General features: G+C 39.1%; 1 protein-coding gene and 2 non-coding genes across 7 annotated transcripts in view; 1 reads left to right on the top strand and 2 right to left on the bottom strand.

Moving 5' to 3' along the window:
• Positions 1-16987, top strand: part of LOC106054970 (semaphorin-5A-like) — a 190710-nt gene that overhangs the window by 66395 nt on the left and 107328 nt on the right. The window lies entirely within an intron of this gene.
• Positions 10145-10217, bottom strand: Trnar-acg (transfer RNA arginine (anticodon ACG)). Its single transcript has one exon. It is a non-coding gene; the product is annotated as a tRNA-Arg (tRNA).
• Trnar-acg (transfer RNA arginine (anticodon ACG)) lies at positions 14032-14104 on the bottom strand. Its single transcript has one exon. It is a non-coding gene; the product is annotated as a tRNA-Arg (tRNA).

The raw sequence follows: 16987 nt of genomic DNA, 5'->3' as shown, positions 1-16987 counted from the left end.
ATAATATAAGCGTGGTCGAGAGGCTAAGTGCGCTTGAACTTGGCTTGTCTTGGCTAACCTAGAAGGGGGCTGGAGGTTCGACACCCGACTCGGGCAGAGATGCGTTCAATGAGCGCCTAAAGCCAACTCCTAGATACCCCCTTCCCCCCCCCCCACTGGTCCACAAATGAGATTGGACCCAAGCGCTCTGAGCACGCTATAAGCATGAAAGTAGCGCTATATAAAAGCTATAATATAAAAGCTATAATAATAATAATTTATAGAAAAAGGGAAATAAATCTTGCAGTATTTAAAAAAACAACAAAAAAAACTTAGGATTGGCTTTGGGTGCAGTTGAACGCAGTAAGATCTTACAATGAACACTGACTAAAATAAAGAGGTTAGCCTCCTCTCTCTGCTTTGCACGTGTATAGTTTCCTGCTATCTCATCAACTTGTCTTCAATTTTAAACAATTGCGGAGCCCCTTTTGTTTCTTTTGAACTTTCCAGAACAGAATGACTTCCAGTCCAATATTTTTTGTCCTCAACTTTCCGTTCCATCCAACTCTTCAAAGTGAGAGTTACTAAATGTTCTGACAAGGTCAAACAGTGAGCAGTGGGCTGTAGGAGTGAAAGCTTTCTGTGATCCGTAACAGTAGCCATGTTTGACCTCGTAGGGCACGTACGTCAGGACCGTCAGCAAACACGGAAGTAGAACAATTCATAAAACATAGCCACCCCCCTTTCTTTTTTTTTTCAGTTCTTACCCCCCCCCTCTCTTCTTATCCTATTCATAGTTTTTTTTTTTTTTTTTGTCAAATTCAGTTCCCTAACATAGAATACCATCTGACAGCTACGGGTCAACTGTGGCCCATTGGCCAGGGGGGAAACAAAGTGTGTGTGTGGGGGTGAGGGGGGTCACTGCACTGCCAGGCGGTACAAATAAATATTGGGAGTTATCCTTTTCTTCACACCAGGGGGCGCGATGCGTTGTTTGCTGTTGTCCTCGTGAGTTTCAGTTTTTATCGCGAGGGTCGACTTTAATCTCCCTCTGGTTTTCTCCCCCCCCCCCACACTCTTGTTTAACAGTCAATGGAAAGCCTGTAACAACCCCCCCCCCTTTTTTTTTTTTAAATTTATTTTTAGTTCGGCAATAAACAGAAAGAAGGAATGACGTTGCGGGAGGATGTCAAACGGATATAATGATGTTGTCGAAGTGGACGACCGCCGAGCTTTGAGAATTAACACTTTCAAGGCCCAATATTTATTTTAGCATTCATGACCCAGTTTGGGCCGGTGACCTAGTTAAAAATAACTAAATAGGACAAGTCATTTCAACAAAAAATTAACTAACATTCTTTTCAACTGGCTGTAGACTAAGTTAAACATTTCTGATTCGTTTTTTGTGTCCATAAGTTTGAACGGTATACAAAATTACGCAAATTATAATCATTTGAATTCAAACTTAAAAAAAAAAAAACATATTCGGTTATCCTGTACACATAATATTTCATATACAGAGTACAGCCTGTCCTTCAAAATGGAAGAATATAACGTCTACGCCTATCTATAGTTTAATCTATTCGTGTATATTAATTAAATACTTTTGTAGATGCTGTGAATTTATCTTATAATATGACTTTACATAAAAAAAAGAAGATGATTACGTCCTACGCGTGTAGGTCAATCTAGTCATGCATGTTAAGCCAATGACTGAAATTCTGCCTAGTCACTGGTTTTCCTGGCTGACTCAGGCAACCCATTCCATGCTCTAAAAGCACTAGGGAAGAAGGAGCATTAGTACAAATTTGTCCTAGCATATGGAACAAGGAACGTGCCTTTATCTTTGCGTCGCATCTTATTCTAGGCGAGGCTATCAGGTTCTCTTGTAGATAATGCGAACGTTTTGAAGCCACTTTTGTTTTTTGGGATGGGGGGGGGGGGGGCTGTTTAATTTTTACTCTGCCAATTTGATTTTTATTTCTTGGCCAATTAGATTTTTCCTTGTCCTATTTGATTTTTTCCTTGGCCAGTTTGATTTTTCCATGTCCTATTTGATTTTTTCCTTGTCCTATTTGATTTTTTCCTTGGCCAGTTTGATTTTTCCATGTCCTATTTGATTTTTTCCTTGTCCTATTTGATTTTTTCCTTGGCCAGTTTGATTTTTCCATGTCCTATTTGATTTTTTCCTTGTCCTATTTGATTTTTTCCTTGGCCAGTTTGATTTTTCCATGTCCTATTTGATTTTTTCCTTGTCCTATTTGATTTTTTCCTTGGCCAGTTTGATTTTTCCATGTCCTATTTGATTTTTTCCTTGTCCTATTTGATTTTTTCCTTGGCCAGTTTGATTTTTCCATGTCCTATTTGATTTTTTCTTTTGGCCAAGTCTTAAGGGCGCTAGCAATGCACTAGTGTTGTTTTCTTTTATAATTTTATCTTTCTTTTAAATCCTGTATTCATTATGTTTCAGTCTAAACTAACCTTTATGTCAGTGCAAGGTGGCAAGAGTGTAGTAGCCTCCCCTAGATGGAGTAGTTTATACGAGGGAATGAATTGAGTTTATCTGACGCACTTGATCCGCGCATCAAGTGTCTCTTCGTTCTGCGCTCAACCGTAAACCCCCCCCCCCCCCCTGGCCCGCAAAGTCCTTGAAGAGGTTCCCATCGCTCCAAGGTAACTGACAGCTGACCCTCTTGTCTCGACTACCCCCATGACCCCGCTCTTCCTTCAGCATCTGTTGATCTTCAATTCCAGCATCATAGTGGCCTGTCCAGAACTTTGGCTGCTTATTTTTTTTAGCACCTTTTAGCATATTTTCTGGGGTTTTTTACTTTCGTCCACTACTACTGCTTCAGATTTAGTATTGCAACTAATAAAAAAATAGGCTAAAATTAAAGGCTGAAATTATTGGCTAAAATTATTAGCTAAAATTATTAGCTTAAATTATAGACTAGAATTATAGGCTAAAATTATAGGCTTAAATTATAGGCTGAAATTATTGGCTAAAATTATAGGCCAAAATTATAAGCTAAAATTATAGGCTAGAATTATAGGCAACTAATACCAAAATAGGCTAAAATTAAAGGCTAAAATTATTAGCTAAAATTATAATAACTAATACAAAAATAGGCTAAAATTATTGGCTAAAATTATTAGCTAAAATTATAGGCTAGAATTATAGGCTAAAATTAAAGGCTTAAATTATAGGCTTAAATTATTGGCTAAAATTATAGGCTAAAATTATAGGCTAAAATTAAAGGCTAAAATTATAGGCTAAAATTATAGTTTTAAATTCTCTTTCTCTTTTCCTGTTATTTGGTTGACTGTTATTTTATTTTGTTGAGAGAATTTTAGCTAGTTTTCTTTTAGCTACAGTTTTTCTTTTTCTTTTTTTTTTTAGACAATGATATTGTCCATTTTTATATTAAAATCAACTTTGACCTGTCAAACACACGCGCTAGAGGCGATGACCACCCCAGAAGTGGGCGCCAGCCATATGAAGTACTCAGTAAGATGCGTCGCCCTCGGGCGAAGACGAGAAAAGATTTGAGCCCTGCTTTCGACTTGACCAGATGGTGGACAAGTATTTTTACTGAGGCGGTGACTGTGTGGTTGGGGAACTTGATTTTCTGGCGCAATTTACGGAATTCTCGATTTATATATATATATATATATATATATATAAATAGGACCTATCGGAAGAATATGAGGCGGGTAAATGAGGTCTTGAAATGGACCCAGACTAATCGTTATAGCAGGCCTGAATACTGCCACGTCACAACCTGTCGGCGTTATTTGTTCTTCCACTTCCCGTTCTTGGATCAAATTGAAACTCAGCACAATTATTCACTGTTCCTAACAAAACACGAATCAATCAAAACCAAATTAGCCCATTACACAGTGGTAATTAATTAACTTTGGTAATTAAATATTACAGTATTGAGAGATTTGGATGTAAATTTTGAGTTATTTCCCTTCGATTCAGTTTGTTTTATTATTAATAGTTCCAAGACATTTTTTTTTTAAAAACCCTTGCTGTGTCTGTACAATGAATAACCAAGTGGCTAAAGTTATATAGATCAGTGTTTTTTTTTTTTAGATATTGAACAGGGCTGGGAAGCCGTCCAAAACCCCCAAAAAGTGATATACTTACAAATTTTTTTTATAGTAAGTCATTAAAACCTAAATGCGGGGGAAGGGGAGGGCAGGACAAGTGAATAAAAGTCACCGAAAAGACAAGGCGTTCTGATTTAATGACCGCTCTAACGGCTTGCATGGTGCCTAGTGACTTAAAGGTTTAATCTCTCGGTAAGACCTCGGTCTGCCTGGTTTGACATATCGGGTTGCTGAAAAACTTGGCCAGGCAACAAGATTGGCCTGTTTCAGTGATTCAAACCCGGTTCGTTTCTCGCTTACAAGGAGGAGAGAGAGCAAACTCCTTCGGTTTTACTTGTACCTGGGTACTGCTTTTTTAAAAGACGCCAGAACCGCTGGGCATTCTGTATATTAAAATGCACACAAACCCCCCTTTTCATTAATGAACATCAGGAGGAAACAGGACTTTTTTCTTAGGAAAAAAAAAGAGAAAAAAGGGGGTGGCGGTAACCCCAAAAAATCATTAGAAATATTTAGGTCAAGTTTTTATACACAATTATTTAATAGAGTCAAGTTGCAGCATAACACCCTTGACACCGAAGCGCATTATTTTTTTCTACTCTTGCGCCCCATGTCTCAGTTCCTTTCTATTTTTTTCCTCCTCCCCCCCCCCACCCCAACTCCTTTTCTCCCCCTGCACCCACCGCCTCCACGCCTCTGCGTTTTCTTCCCCTCCAGTTAGTGTGGCCCCCCCCCCCCCAGCCATAATTAATCCAGCACTGACATTTATTGTTATGGTATGGTGTTCCTTTGGGCGCCACGGCATGGGGCGTAAAAAAAACAGATTGGTGGAATAAAAGAAGGAGGGGTGTGAAGGGGCGCCGCCGATCTTTCAAAGTTTGTATGACATTAAAAAGAGACACACAAAAAAAAAAGAGAAGTTTTGTCATCATAAACAATAAATAAACAAAGAAATAAACAAATAAAATAAATAAAATAGAATAAATAACAATAAAAAAAGCATGGTGATTCGTCGTATGGTAACAATTTAGGAAATACACACCCTGCAACGATATACGTAATACACACTTAATAGAAACTTATATATGCAGATATGTGCTCACCTAAATTTACACACTTAAATGTAATTTAAAAATTGCTGTTTTTTAAATATGCTTGCGTGGTATGAGTATCATATATTTCTAAGCATCTATTTTTCTGCGCTCTCGTAATTTAGTTTAAAGTTTAAAGGATCTCGAACCCAAGCTTGTATTTTCAGAGTTTAGGTTTTTAATTCAGTTTTCAAGCCCACCTGACCTTCATCGTGTTGCCGCTGCCCCCGGCTCCTTGTTTAGTTTGGGCGTATGGGAAAAGGTCTCCGCGTTCGCCTTCTTGTAAAAGAAGCGCCCTATTCGTGAGGCCCCTCCATCTGTGCGCACTCAGACACCACGCCGATCGATCGTCCCACCTCTTAACACCATCCGTCCGTCGTCTGCGGGTCTGTGGATGTGCACATGCACTCATGTAACCTCTGGTATATCTCCCCAGTGCACATCTACCTTGATCTTACCTGGAGCTACTTATCTCACGTAGAACCTGTTCAAAATATGATGAGCTCAGGAGGAAAAAAAAAGAAAGGACAATAGCCAAAAAAAAAAAGAAGTAAAAAATTAATCCTGTTTAAACATTGCACTGATTGCATACGTTTATGCATAAGAGGGTTGCGGACTTCCGTTTCCTGTTTAAAACGAATTGGAATATGACGCAACTTCCTGTTATTTTTTGTTTTATGTTTAATATTGATAACGCCATTTCTTTTTATCCGTCACGCATAACTTAATGAATACTGCTGATCAATTTAAAGACTTAATAATACACATACATTTAGTCTCAATGAGAACCTAGCAATCCAACTTTAACTCTTTCTCTCCTAATTGACGATACCATCGTTGATTTGACCTCATTAAATTAAATTAATGGTTAATTTTATAAACTTTCTTTTGTTATATAAAAAGAGCATGCACACTCCTTTAATTATATACGAAATAAAACACTTTCTGATAACAAAAGACAAAGTTATTAAAGCTTAATCATAACAGGGTAGTGAAATAGTATTGAGCAAAATGAAGAAATCCGTCCTAATGTGAAACAAATAATAACGGAGAGAGAGAGTTAATTAGATAAATAATTTTAAGGTAGAAGATTTTACACAAAATGGAAGCAGTAAACACTAAAACGTATTAGGGAAAGACTTTTAAAGACAAGGATAAAAAAAAACATTTCTTTTTTCCGACTCTGGGACAAACTCATATAACCACCGTTCTCTTTTGAAGTTACATTCAAGTATGGTAAGGATTGCCTACATCGGTGAAGAAAGCCAACGATCTCCATGTCAGCATATGGACGGAATAATGTTCTGTGAAAGCATGTCTGTAAATAAGTAAGTAAGAGAAATCTTGTGCTGCAGTCCAGATTCGTCCTTCTCTGCCTTTACCGTAATTGGAATTGAGTGATGTGAGGTCTATCGCATCCCGCTTCTGTTACCAATCAATCACGTCAGTATTACCTTCACCATCCATTAGTCTGTTGGACCGTTCGGGCAACACGCAAGATCTGTCGACCGTCTTTCTCCCTTCCACTCTGTCTTTTGCCTTGGATAGAACCTCTTTCAATGGCAAGCCAGTCCCTTTATAATGCTGTCTTCCCAATCGCTTTTTCTGTCTGCCTCTTCTTCTTTGTCCTGGTATTGTTACCTGAAGGAAGGTCTTTGCAAGTTCTTGAAATATGGCCACGTCAAGACAGACCTACACAAATGTTTAGCACTCGGTCTTAAGATTATCCAGGGATTCTCACAACAACGACTAGAAGCTACTTTGAGGTTGAAAGTATAAATGTAACCCCTTCCAGACCTTGCGATCTAAAATAATTTCTTCCTCACAATGTCACTGGAATTCAAACTCCAGACCCGTCAGTTCGTAGGCAAAGCGCTTTACCTCTCAGACGCCACTCCCATTACTTTGTGATTGGGGATGGGGGGGGGGGCATTGGAGGCTGGGGGTGAGAAAATTGGGGAACAGTTTCATTGAAATACTCGGAATAGCCCCCCCCCCCTTTTCCCAAACACATTCCTCTTCCAGCTCATTACTCACAGCAAGTCCATAACCACGGTCAACATAAGACTATCATTGGTCCACTCGTCTGAATCGAACCATCCCCCTCTGCCCTTAAATCAGATCTCAGACTGAAGAGCTCCTATCTTGTTTAGTTTGACTCTGAACACACCCTTCTTGTCCAGTGCAAATACTTTTTTTTTTTGAGGGGGGAAGAAAGCGCTGGGTGAGCGCGATAGCGCCCTCTTTCGAAATTCCCAAGTGCTGTAACTCTAATTATTTAAAGGCTTCTTATTTCCGGTGCTATTCTGTTTGGTCCATTTTCAATTAACTTTGTTGTCCCTCTCTTTTAAATCGACTCAGTTATTTATTCATTTAGTCTGTCTTTCTGTCTGCCCTAATTCATCTCTTTTCTTGTTATTCTCAACCTTTAAATAATTTTATTTCATACTCTCTTTTCTTTTTACTCACACACACTCTCTTTTACACATCCATTTCTATCCATACGTATTTATTTTCCCCACTCTTTTATTTTTTCCCCACATCCATATCTTCTCACCCACACACATTATTTTCCCCCAACACATTTCTTTCTTTCTCATCCACACACATTTCTTTTTCCCCACGCATCCATTTCTTCTTTTCCCCACAAATTCATTTCATTTCTCCAAACATCCATTTCTTTCTCACCCACACATTTTTTCCCTCACATCCATTTCTTTCTCACCCACACACATTTTTACCAGACCGACAGACAGACAGGGAAAAATGAATTGATATAAACTTTGCAAAAAGTTATGGAACTTCATAGTTTAAGGATCTGTGTGTGTTCCAACGAACGTGTTAATCAACGCCTGACCATCTTGTTATGTAGAGAGAGAGAGTAGTCCTTAAGGGAATGCAGGCACGACATGGCCTAAATTGTGCCGATGTGCCTAAAATCAAAATCAAATCAACCTGACCATCTTACTGCTGCATTCTTTTCATCTCTGCCTTTTAAGCTCTGCGCATCATAGATAATAGTTGATGTAATGCGATCTGGCTTTGTACCACCGCCATATCCTAAAGCACAGTGCTAAAGTCAATTCTATGACGCGGAGAGAGCAAAACAATACACGGAATCTCGGTTTCACCGGAAGTCGCTAACCCATTTTCAAAAGAAAGCCTCGTTTTGGTAATAAGGGGGAAAAAAATGATTCTTCACAAGTTGTCCATCCCGAATTTTACAGCCACTGCTCCCTCTAAGTTTCGTCCAAGAACAGGGTAAACAAAATCTTATCTTATATAATACAGACGTTAGTTCAAAAAAGAAGATGATTACGTCCTACGCGTCATGCATTAAGTCATGCATGTTAACCAATGACTTAAATTCTGCCAAGTCACTGGTTTTCCTGGCTAGCTCGGGCAACCCATTCCATGCTCTAATAGCACTATGGAAAAATGAGCATTTGTACAAATTTGTCCTATTTTGTGTCTGTTACAGTTTCTTAATGTTTTCTTGAGTCGAGGGGTCCCAAACAGAGGAGGCATATTCTATTATTGGTCTAACCAAGGTTAAATAACATTTTAGTTTCATGTTCTCTTAATTTCCACCATCGAATTCTTGCGTTATCTGTGTCATCTTCTCCAGCTCCACCACTATTGCGTTTATGTTTTTTATTTCAATCATGGAAGAGCTTTGAGGAAATTGCATGCCAATTTTCCGTGAGGGATTATAGATAAAGTGCTGGTGACAGTATGCAGACACATCTTGATGGATCACGTTCTTTTGTTAGTTAAGTCCTTATTTCTCTGTCTACCTCTGATAGCTCTCTCAGGTAAAAATTTGTTCTATGGCTACCTTCTTCATGGCTCAACATTCACTCTTTTGCTAAATTGGCAGTTCGCAAAGTAAGCTCAGCAATGCCCCCTCTTTTTTTTCCCCGATCTCTCAAGTGCGGAAGAGATAAAACGATACGCCTATGATTGAGTATAAAAAAAAAAGTTCCTCTTTCAGACCTTGCGATCTATAGGGCAGATGATGTAAAGTTGATGTTTCTGTGGCCAACGGTTAACGAAGGTGTCATGTGGCCAGCACAACGACCAACCGCCTTTACTTTTTCCAAACTATAGTCAGGTACCCATTACAGCTGGGTGCCCAAAGAGCCCGAAACTTAAAATCGCAGTCATCACCAGGATTCGAACCCGGGACTCCAGGTTCGGAAGCCAAGCGCTCTACCTCTCAGCCACCGCGCCTCCATGAGTGAGTATATGTCAGAATATAATGAGTCCCCCCTCCCCACGACCCCTTTCTATGTTACCGCAGCGCCGCCAACAAACACCAGTTTAAACTAGTTTTTAAAAACCTGTCCACTGGAGAGAAACAATATATTCTAGTGCTGCGTACATCTCAAGAGTTAAAGGTGCAAAAAAAAGAGGCCTAGATATCCTCTATCAACATTGTTATATTTATTTTTTTTCTATCGATCTATTGCAGGCATAAATAAAACCAAACAAATAAGTTAATTAATTAGTGGCAATGAATTATTTTTATTTAGAAAAGGGGAGATAACTCTTGCTCTATTGAAAGATGTGACAGTAATTGTGCGGTTGTTTATCTATAGCATGGGGCTAGACGAGCACATGGTATGATATTCTTTGAAATCACAGTTCAAGTAACTTACAAGATAATCTATTTATCAGTCAGTCCGCATTTACCATTTAGTCTGAATTTACCATTAAGTCTGCGGTCTGTGTTCATGTAAGGGGTGAAGAGCCCCATGTCCAGGCCTGGTGGTTGGATAAAAGCCTTTCTAACCATCAACGGGATAATGGCGCCGATTCTCTACTGGACTTCATCGAAGGTATTGATGTAAGAAGGGAGATAACAATCAACTAAGGCTAAGACTGTTTATATTGATCTTGATGGTAATTTAAAATAATAATCCTTAAAAAGGATTATTGAAAGAAAAAAAAATTACCGAGCCTACCAGGATTCGAACCTGGAATCTTCTGATCCGTAGTCAGACGCGTTATCCATTGCGCCACAGGCCCTCGGCACGGGCTCCACGAGAATCAACTTTACTTGTAAGACAAAATAGTGTGCTGCATAATATTCTAAGAAGCATCTAGAATTGTAGATCTTGAAAATGCAGCTGCGTTTTTTTTTTTGGGTCCCCCCTCCCCCCCCCCCCCCCGGTTCTGTAGACCTCGCCGCTTCACAGCACCATGTTCTAATTGCTGCGATTTTCAGAGTTCTGAATGAGTCCGCACGTCTCACTGCACGCACCGACCAAGTGACTTATCCTAGAGGTCGGCTTTCATTCATAAAACCGTTTCAAATTGTGGCCTTATTTCCCCCCCCCCCAACCTCCCACCAGTTAACCCCCCCCCCCCCCCTCCTTTTTTTTTTGTCCACGATTGCCTTTAACACAGGATCACATTGAAGGTGTGTGAACGCGGCCGTGACAAATCACCAATAGAGGAGGGTCGTGCAGGGAGGACCCGGAGCTGCTTCACCACAAAATATAATTGTCACACAGTTCTGTGTCATTTTTTTTCCCTCCCTTCCACGGTTAAACGTGGCGGGCTGGTGGGGCGCGGTGGGGGCTCCTATATTTACTGTGAAATTACTAAATATCTACTTGACTACCACAGACCGCAAACACGATAGAGTGTAGCCGTTTATTGGGCTGTTCTTCAAAAGATATCAATGAAAAGGGAGATTGTTGAGAAATGCATTCAAATGACGAGGAAAACTTTAAAAAAAAAATGATATAAAAGCAATTGTATGCTTGTATTAGCTGGGTTCAAACCCCTCACGTTCCGTTTAAATAAAGAACATCTATGAACAAAAAAAAACTTTTTTTTTTCCCCTTTTCACTGAAGTCATTTGAACGTCGATTGCCTGCTCAAGCTTCTGGATAGACTTTTTCCTGGCCACTTCAAAACATAATTTTAAAGTTAGTCAAACGTAAAAAAAAAAGAGAAAATAGTTTACCTAACTTTCTAATGAATTGCTCTGAGCCAAACTGGCCATTTATGAAAATCTGGCTATTCATCAAATGAGAATATCTTTTGTGCACTTATGCTGACAAACAGTTTGTCTAGGAAATGTGTGAGCTGTTACTAGCTATTTGAATTCTCTACTGCGTGGATCTTACGCACCGCACAATAGTTTTATTGGATATATTCATATAGACCTAAACCGTTTTAGAACCGTACAGTGGATTGTATTTAAAAATGGATTATTATCACTGTAGTTTAGAATGCGGAGGAACAGATATATAAGGCACCGATGGACCCAACGTCTATCATAGATACAATTTTTTTACAATAGTATGGCAAAGGTTATAGTCCAGTAATATGCAACTGAAATGTCTAAATCGAGTGGCCCGGAGTGGTCCCTGTCCCGCCTCTAAGGCCCACGTTTGACAAGGCGCGTCCTGTATACAATTATATTTGACCATTCACTGGAAGTTTGGGCTCGAGGCAATGCCAAAGGTCAGTGCAAGGAACGGAGATGAGGGCGACAAAAGGTCAAATTTTGACTGTCCATCACGCGGCAGATCTAGAGTGTTTATGAAGGGCTGAAGCTTTCTGACCACCCTTAGTGCCCCTGACTCTGGAGGTCACTAAACAATTGAACAATTTTAGTGCTCTCGTGTGGACATATCCTCCGCTTTTTTTTTACTGAGCCAATATCAAGTTGATGTCTTTCTGGTCACAATCTTTTACAAGTTATTGAGCGAAAAGAGAATGTGAAAATGAGTTTACCACAGTGGCGAAGCTAGTAATTTTCCTTCATTTAGGGGCCCCGGGGGGGGGGGGGCTTGACCTCTTTCGGGGCCCATGCATTTTGCTTAGTACTTAATATTTAAAGTAAAAAAAAACAAACACTTATTTGTGGCCCCCTCAAGTGGGGGCTCGGGGGGATTTTCAATTTTTCCCCCCTCATACCCCACCCTAGCTACGCCACTGGTTTACCAGTTTAGCTGATATATTTATATCAAATATAACATACAGTGAACACGAGATTTGTTTAAATAAAGTTTCTTTCTTCAATAGAGATAAAGTTATGGTGATTTTTTAAATTATTTTTTAAAATTATTTTTAAGGCCTTTCTGTTTTGAGTGGCACAATAAATATACACCACGTTCACCTCCGTGGTTTAAGGAACATTCATGCCAAATTTTAACAAGATTGGTCAAACGGTTTTGATTTCTATTCGTGACAAACATATATACATATGTACATACATACATACATACTTACATACTCCTTACATTGTGATTTATATATTTTATATATATTTATACTTTTTTTTTGGCATTTACGAGTCTAGTAATAAAGCTACGACCTGGGGTTATTACTGCACATGAATGTTGTTGATGTCATTATACATGTCATGTGAGGACGTAGGCATGATGACAAGCAGAGCTACACAATACTTGGCGTTGCTGCATGTCTCTACCAGTCCCCGGGCCACACCGAGGAAGTGTTCACATTTGACGTCTCGAGGACAGGGAACGATAATGTGAGATGTTCAGACGTCAACTTTCTGGTTTCAAATTGTCCTCTTGGTGTGACGCACCGGAATGTCGCAAGGTGTATAAGTATAGGCCTGGGCTGTTCAAACTGTGAACCGAGGGCCATATCAGGCCCTTGACGCTGTGCTGTCCGGTTTCTCGAGACTTCTGGCCACAGAACCCAATGAGCGCGATCAGACTTGGTTATATTGGACTCGAGGATTTTATTATTATTATTATGTTAGAAATGAACGAGTAGTCATTCTCTGGCGCTGCCAGGGTCGAGTTTCGCTAAATAGAAACAAAATTCATCGTAGTCCCTTTAACAGTTTCCACTGAGGAATTTTCTGGTGATGTGGCAGTCCTGCAGAAGTACCGCCCTCTGATAGGCAACGAGGATGTTCCTAGAAATGCCAAGGGCCTTGAAGGTGTCTGTGAGGTCAGTTGTTATTATCCCCTCGGTTGATATTATTATTTTTATTATTATTATTATTTTGCAGCGATGCTACCCTTGACATGATCTGTCGGTTATTTATATGGCCCTTATACCTAAAAACGCTGACCACTACTTGTGTGGGAGAACGTTAATGGATGTGGTCATAGGTACTAGAAGATATTGTCATGAGAATCAGAGGATGTGGTCATAGGTATTACAGAATGTGGTTATAATAATAATAATAATAATAATAATAATAATAATCTTTATTATCCGTAAGGAAATTTGTCTTACAATTTGTGCATTACACCAAACAAAAAACATGTTTTATATAATGTGGTCATCAGTATTATAAGATGTGGTGATATGTATTTTAGGATATATATATCTATTTATATGAGTATTAAAGTTTAAGAATAAAAGATGGATTTAGAATATTAGATTGTGTTGCATCCCATCCATGCAGGACACTCACAGAGACTCCGTTCCTCATTGGTTATTCTGTGCATAGTATCTTTGCTTGTGGTGACCCACTTGTTGCTGAATAGGTGAATGTGAAGTATCCTAGCAGTAACACGCACGATTTGAGTATTTTATTTTGTAAATTAAGTGTGAATATTCTGTCTTACATTTTAACATACCATCGCTTCACTTTCTATACATATCTAGTTATTAAGGGGATATTGTTGGACACATATATTCAGAGTTATCTGCTAATTCACGGGTTTAGTCTTCCAGTATAATGTATAAATTACCTCCATAATGTTTACATTTGTGCATCATTAGTTATCATTATTTTTTTTTTAAGAACCAAAGATGACCGTTGCATGTTAGTAGTAAACATTTTGTTCAGCAATTAAAATAAATGAACACCTGAAGTTTTACACAATGAAAAAAAAAAATTCGAGCCTACCAGGATTCGAACCTGGAATCTTCTGATCCGTAGTCAGACGCGTTATCCATTGCGCCACAGGCCCTTGGTAACATAGTTTGCTGAACTATTCTGAAATAACGTGTGCACGTGACTCCTCCTACTAAGAATTAAGTCACGTAATGATAGGGAAACAGTATAGATGTGAACAGAACATAACGTAATGAGCGTATAAAACCCCAGGTCCAGGTGTGGCTCTCGTCTAAGACTACAAAGTCCAAACATGGCTGAAGGTGATCAGATTAATATGACGATGACATCAGTTTTCATTCCAGCATTCCGACTTCCCGGAAACAGGGATATAATCTTTTTACAAACTTTTCTTATGCTATATTTTTATTGTTACAAACATAACTCAATTGTTTTTTCATTATAAATCTCTCTCTCTCTCTCTATCTATCTATCTCTCTCTCTCTCTCTCTCTCTATCTATCTATCTATCTATCTATCTATCTATCTATCTATCTATCTATCTATCTATCTATCTATCTATCTATCTATCTATCTATCTATCTATCTTTATATGCAATGGTCTTGGATAAGATGGTACTAAAGCTGGCCATGTACTCTGGATACCTACAGCTTAAGCTGGCGTATTTTCCAAAATCTTGACACAAGATTTGATTTTTTTCTTCTCTTTTCTAAATAAAAGATTTCCTCAGTTTGTGAATTTTTTTTTACCGACGGATGAAACTGATATAATCAAAACTTCACCCCCCCCCACTCGATCGCTATAAAAACAGCTATTCTTCTGTTTCGTTTTATTATTTTTTTCAACTGGCTGTCATTTTGTAATTGCGATTACGTCATCAAGTCGGCTGTTCTTTCCCCCCCTGACTCTCCCTGAAGGAGAACTGCCTGCTGGGAAGGCCAATGAGATGCAGGCAGACGAGAGTAGAAAAAGGAAACAGATTTTTGCGGACGTCAACAGGTTTCCATGACACAATCTCCTTTGACAAAGTTGCTCCCCCCCACCCCCCCACCCTTATTTTTTCCCCTTTAGATTGGATATGAGAAAACAGCTATGTACGCGCGTGTGTGTGTGATAGGATGGCTGCCTGGTCGTGCGGTTTGCGCGCTGGACTGTCGTTCGGATTTATCGACCGTCGAGGGTTCAAACCCTGCCCGCTCCCATCCCCCGTCGTCCTGCGGGAGGTTTGGACTAGGAAGTAAGCTATCTTCAACTCTGAAGGAACATCCGAATTATGTAAAACATTTTTAAAACATTTAGAGAAAGACTCCGAGAAAGAGAGATAGAGATAGAGAGAAAGTATTTGTGTGTTTTGGAAGATTTACCGACTTATAAAAAAAAAAAAACACTTTTCATACACATTGCCTCGGTCGGCGCAGTCCCTTATTTTCGTCGCATTCAATTCACTACTTTCTCTCTTAAAAACTTGGTCCCTGGTGCTGCTATTCATGTATGTTTAATATATGTATGTACACTGAAACATGACAAAATGAATATATTATTTTATTTTTGTTCATTAAATCTCTCTTAGCTGCTAACTCCTTGAACATTTACTTTTAAGTCTGAACATTTACTTTTAAGTCTGAACATTTACTTTTAAGTCTGAACATTTACTTTTAAGTCTGAACATTTGCTTTTAAGTCTGAACATTTACTTTTAAGTCTGATTCATAATCTGATTTCGTTGTCTCTATCTCTCTCTCTATTCAAGACTTCAATTCTTTCTCTTCATTATATAACTCATCTGACCCCCCTTTCTCTTTGTCTTTCTTTCTCTTCCCCCCCCCCCCCCTTTGCTTAACCGAATTCCACTTTTTAAATATGAAAAAAAAAAAAAGTTACGGAGAACCGAAAGTGTCATTTGTGAGTTTATTTACGTCATTGTTATCTTCCCGTACAACACAAGTAGTTCTGCGGTGCTATGTCTAGCGGAGTACGAGTTAACCAAAGTTTACTAGACTGATACTGTAGATCAGTGATGCCCAACGTTATACGGCCTGCGGGCCATTTTAATTTCCGACACTCGTGTCACGGGCCACATTAACAAAAGATACACAAATATGAAATAGAGAATAGTTGCGATAGACCTTGCAGTCTATAGGGCAAATGATGTTAAGGTCATCTATTTGTTTCTTTGACCCATGGTTAACCAGGGTTTCATGTAGCCAGCACACGACCAACTGCCTTTACTTTCCCCAACTAATGTACGGCACCCATTAGAATAGGGTGGACTCAGAGGCGCCAAAAGATCCCGAAATTAAAATCCAATTCTTCGCCAGGATTCTTACTGGGAACTCGGTTCGGAAGCCAAGCGCCTTACTGCTCAGCCACCGCGCCTCGAAATAAAGAATAAACCATTTAAAATTGTTTTATTACAATTCCTGTGGCTCCATTAGGCTTACGTACACCGATAAGCTAATTACGTAACAAAGATTTCAGGTGTCTTATAACTAAAAAAGATTTTCTACTAAATTAAATGCTTGTAAACATTGTGATCCTACCCAGCAATTGTTTTCGAAAATGTGCAAGGTTTCTGTAGACATCACGGCGTAGAAATTTATTGTCTGTATTGCTCGAAATTTCTCAAGCAGGGAAGTCCAGCTTAGTAAGTTCCAGTTGGTGTCACTCTTCAGCGGCAATAGTAATAATTTCAAAATCTGCTGCTCTGTCCTTTAGTTTTAAATGGAGATTTTCACCAACATCGTCCACTCATTTTGCGATTGTCATGCCACAAGGGCTGACAGCTTCAACTTTTTTTTTCAGGTCGATTTTATTCTATCACGTGGTAGCAAGAATTTTGTATGCTTCATTTCTCTTCTTTAAATTTGAGCAACTTTGTAGCCTCCATGACAGCCGACTCACTTTCTTGACTTCTTGGTAAATATTTTAGTCAATCGCTAGCTTCTAGGCGTAACTTAGCAGACTTTTCTTAGCGGCTATAACCAACAATGCCACCATAT

The sequence above is a fragment of the Biomphalaria glabrata genome, chromosome 11 (genome assembly GCF_947242115.1).
Source record: "Biomphalaria glabrata chromosome 11, xgBioGlab47.1, whole genome shotgun sequence".
In the NCBI taxonomy this organism is placed as follows: domain Eukaryota; kingdom Metazoa; phylum Mollusca; class Gastropoda; family Planorbidae; genus Biomphalaria; species Biomphalaria glabrata.
The sequence above is the reverse complement of the archived record's forward strand: the minus strand, read 5'-3'. Positions and strand labels throughout refer to the sequence as shown.